This window comes from Chinchilla lanigera, unplaced genomic scaffold (assembly GCF_000276665.1).
Source record: "Chinchilla lanigera isolate Chin_1 unplaced genomic scaffold, ChiLan1.0 scaffold00041, whole genome shotgun sequence".
In the NCBI taxonomy this organism is placed as follows: Eukaryota; Metazoa; Chordata; class Mammalia; order Rodentia; family Chinchillidae; genus Chinchilla; species Chinchilla lanigera.
The window spans coordinates 6,838,364-6,843,390 of record NW_004955442.1 but is presented as its reverse complement, the minus strand read 5'-3'; positions in this window follow the sequence as shown (position 1 = coordinate 6,843,390).

The following is a 5,027-nucleotide window of genomic DNA, read 5'->3' as shown; positions in this document are numbered from 1 at the left end:
CCCCACCTCAGGCAGTGCCAGCTGAATTTAGCACGCGCACATAGCATAAGCATTTGGTCTTCTAAAATACATTTTTACTTTAAGCTCCCCCCAAGGGAAAAGATGCTTTGTGTTGTGATAAATACCATACTCTCTCTCTCATTCAAGCACCTCCGAACAAATACAGGGTGAAGGTCTGAGCTATCAATCACTAACACAGGACTGGGGGAAGAGGAGCTTTGGAGTCTGGCAAACATGGGTTCCCTACCGGTCTGGGTGGTCCCCAGCAGACAGCTTTTAGAGGCCAGCGTGCAGCCTTAGTGTGGATAATGATACTCCTGGCATGGTAAGGATTTAATAACACACCTATAAAGCATCAGGCACAGGCAGTGCTTTTAATGAATAGCAGTTTCCTTTCCCTAATGAATAGAGTCAGCCTTCCAGAGAAACCTTCAGGGTGAGAAGATTGTAAAGTGTGTTTCCCAGTGACCCCGGGAGTGACTGCCTTCAGAGAAACTTCCTCAGGGACTTAATGGCTTGGCCTCAAATTAGAACAATAAAATGACCTGTTTGCAACCAACTACTGTGTAGTGGTATATACCTATAATCCCAGTTACTTAGGAGGCTGAGGCAAGAATACTGCAAGTCTGAGGCCAGCCTAAGTAGTAGTAGAGTATGCCTCCAGACTCAGTTTCCAGTGTGGAAAAATAAAATAGCCCTCCCCAAGAAACTCCACCTGAAGGCCTGGACATCCATTTAAAAGTGTAACTGACCCAGTACCGGAAAAAAAAAAAACAAAAAAAAAAAAAAAAAAAAAGTGTAACTGAGTGCAGGCTGGCTCCTAATCATTGCAGAAGAAACAGCCATAGTTATCCAAGGAAAAAATTAGTGTATTTGGGGGATAATAGGACAAATTTTGTATTTTTCTTGCCAACATTTTTTCCAGTCATTCTTTGGAGCTATACTGAAGGATATGCACTGCATGCTTCTAGGGAAACAGATCTTTGTTTTTGAAGTGAGTTTATTTGGTTCTCTGCAGTTAAGGCTTGTGCCTGGATGTCCCCTCAGAGCCTCATGCAGTCAGCAGTCAGGAGGGGCAAGATTTTCAGAGGTAGCTGAATCTAGATTTTGTGGTTAATTCACGGTCCAATGCTGGGATTAAAGGTGTGAGTGCTACACCACCCCAGAGCAGGTAGCCTGCATACAATATAAGGGACAGAAAGAGGCTTATCCCCTCCTCTCTTGTTGTTTTTGGTGTCTTCCAACACTGATTATGAACTGAAACCTCTACAAACTGTGAGCTAAGTAAACCCTTCCTCCTGTAACTTTGGGTGTTGGGTATTTTGTCAGCAGCAATGAAAAAAGTAGCTAAGAGATCTGCCTAGATTTGATATTAAGGGTAATGCCACAGTGTATCAATTTGAGGCTTGTATTGGGGGAGATGACACATTTAATATGTAGAAAAGGATCTGATCCCCAGGAGCTCCTGGGAACAGAACAGGAGAACCCAGCAGTGCTCACCACCACCATCCCCACCCCAGATCTAATTCTCTACCACCTCCCCTCCCCGGGTTCGCCCTACAGGCTCCATTCCCATGTGTTGTGTCTTGCGCTAGCATGTATTCCCATCCGGTCTCCCTCCCTTCTGACGCGTGGAAGGTAATCCTGCACATAATCTCTGTTGCTTCCAGCCTCTGGAACCCAAGTCATCTGGACTTGGTCCTTCTGGAGTCATGGATGGGACGCAGGCAGCTCCTTTCGTTTGTCCACAAACATGAGTGCCAGCTGTGTTCAAGGCCTTTTGCTGGATTCCACTGTGTACTAGCTATGGTTTCTGCTCTCAAGCAACTTAAAACTGAATGTGCTGTTCGTGGGCTTGGAAAATGGACTGCAAAAGAGCCAAAAACACAGATCAAAGGCACCTGATCCATTGGGATATGAGGTCCAAGGTCTTTCCGTGCAGGACAATGCAAGAGTGTGTAAACGATAGTGTCAGAGCTGGAGACAACTCCACTGACACTGCAGATTAAAAGATATTTATTGCCTCAATTAAAGAAAGCTACTGTCGGGCTCCTTTCACTCAACTGATCAACAACATTATGTTGACCTTTTCTCATGCTCAAGGATCATACATTTCATTCAGTCTTTTACATCATTTGGCAGGGAGCCTAAGCTTAGTAGGAAATTCTCAGAAGCCATAAATATTAAAAATGTACAAGTCCTCCCGCATGAATAACCACATGAGTAACCACATGAATGTTTCCAAGAACACGTCTGAAGTCACTTTTCCCTCCTGACAAGCTATTACAAAAGGCACCTCACACAAACTGGCCTCTGCTGCTGCAGAGTGATTTATAGCAAAAATTTAAATCAACAGATTTTAAAGGTATGTGCCAAAAGAAAATACACCGATATGGGTGCTGTCCTCTCAATTCGCTGCTTCCCTAGTCAATCTCATTCCCATTTTTGGCTTTAGCTGTCACCTGAACACTGATGACTTGCATTTATTTATGTGTTTCCCTTTTCCAGGTGGCATCTGGCTGTGTACTCCAGACTGGCCTCAAACACAGGTTCTCCAGCTTCAGCCTCCCAAGTGCTGGGGTCACAAGCATCTCCGCCACACCTGTGCTCTGAGCCGTAACACCGTCATGTTCCACTGGCTACTTACTCTTCTTTGATATCTCAGAAGCATTTTCAGCACAGCATATCCACAGTGCACTGAAGTAGGGCTTCTCCTTCCCCAGGCATCACTTCCTTAGGGAAAGGTCCCTAACTTTCAGATAGGCTACATCTCCCCAGTAGGGGCAGTTAAGCACCAGGCTCCTCCCTCTGAGCACAGCAGGTTCCATGTGTTGGCATGCTTGTTTGGTTCGGGTTGGGCTCCCTCGCTGGATGACTGTGAGCTCCACGAAAGCAGGGACTGTACCTTTTATTCTCAGTATTGTCTGCAAGAGTGACCAGAACACAGCTGTTCAATCGATAGTTTGTTGGCTACATTAGTATTTATGTTTTATTTTGCAGTATGGGCTTCACACCGGGGTCTTGCTCTATCCCCAGCCCTAGAATGTATTGATGTGTTTCTGTTTACTGAGAAATGTTTTTCGTTACCGTACAAATACTCTCTAATAGCGGGAAGTTGCTACTGAGACAGAATCCGAAATACCGTGATCCAGATGAAAAAGAGCTGGTTATGAATACACGCTCCCCGCTGATTACTGCAGTGCAGAAAGTCTAAGGGCAATTTTAAAAGTGATCCCCAAAGATTTCCATGTGGTGTGAGGCTCTTGGAAGACATGTAAATAAAGAAGAATTCGTGAGCCATTTTATACAGTATACAGTTATGAAAATCGGAATTCCATAGATTTAGATGTCTGGCCTCGGGGTGTGGCTCAGTCCCAGGGATTTTGCCTAGCATGTGCCAGGCCCTGGGGTGGGTCCCCAACAATATCCTCCAAAGCAGTTATTGAAGGACATAGCTGTCGTGATTAGGATGTCAGTATGAATAGTAACCAGCCCAGGAGGAAGCAGAATAGAGACTGATAGGGTCAGACAGAAGGCCAGGAAACCATACCAAGACGAGGAAGGAAAAATGCACAATGAGATGGAATCAGCCCAGGAGCAAGCTGTCCCCCAAGGAAGCCAATGCTGAGCGAAGTTCATTACGTTTACAAACAAAAGTAGCGAGGGGCTGGGGATTTAGCTCAGTGGCAAAAGCGCCTGCCTGGCAAGCACAAAGTCGTGAGTTCGGTTCCCGGTACCGGAGAAAAACCAAAAAAAAAAAAAAACAAAAAACAAAAAACAAACAAAAGTAGCGGTTCTGGTGGTAAATTTTATGTTGCATAGGGTTTCCTTTGTTTTTGCTACAGTGAGAGAAACAAATGTCACAGCTCTGGAAATTATTTGCCTCATGACAGCAATTAAGTAAATTCTGAAAAGTCAGTGAAGAAATTAAATAACATACCTTTAAAACACTGAGGATCTAAACCGGGAGTGATGGTTCACACGTGTACTCCCAGCACTCTGGGAGGCTGAGGCAAGAAGATTGTAATTTGAGTCCAGCCTGGGCAATTTAGCAATAGTGAGGGCCAGACTCAACAAAAAAAGGAGTGGCTGAGCACATAGCTCAGTGAGAAGGAGGTAGGTTTAATCCTCCATCACATGCACTGCACACACTGAAAATCTATTGAATTATTTGGACAGAAAATCTATTAAATTATTTGGACAGAAAACCACACTAAGAATGGGTACTTGAAGGCAGAAGATCCAACAGTAATACCAGACGTTATAAATAAAGTATAAAAGTTAGGAAGAAAGATGTGAAAAAAAAGTGAACTCTAAGAAAATTAAGTGGAACAGGGCATCGTGGCACACATATATATAATCGAGCCTTCTGGGAGGCTGAGGCAGGAGGATCACAAGTTTGAGCCTAGCCTGGGCAATTTTGCAGTTTAGTGAGACCTTGTCTCAAAATAAAAAAGGCTGGGGATTCAATCACCAGTGCAAAAAAATAAAGAAAGAGGAGAGAGGAGCGGGGAGGAAGGGGAAGGGAGAAGGAAAAAGAGAGCAGGGGTTAGGGAGAGAAGGGGAGAAAACTAAGTGGGTTTACAAACCCCAATATAACAAGGTTGAACAGTACTAGAGAAAAAAATGTTTTTCCATGAAATTTTGGAGCATTAGTTCAGAGTATTCTGAGAATACTCTTGTAACTTTTGAAACCCTTATTAAATATCTTAATGTAGATGTAAAAATTGGCATCTGATATTCTTTGAATTCAGTAATCATTAATTGATCGTTTAATATATTTAAATTTTTAAAATCCAGTATTGATTTTTTTTGTCTTTTTGAGACAGGGTCTCGCTTTGCAGTTCAGGCTGGCCTTGAGCTCACTTTGTAGCCCAGGCTGGTCTCGAACTCCTCCTGCCTCAGCCCCCTAAGTGCTGGGATTACAGTCGTGCGCCACCATGCCCAGCCTGATTTTTTTGTTTGAGACAGGGTCTCACTGTGGTTCAGGCTGGTCTTGAACTCACTGTGTAGACCAGGCTGGTCTC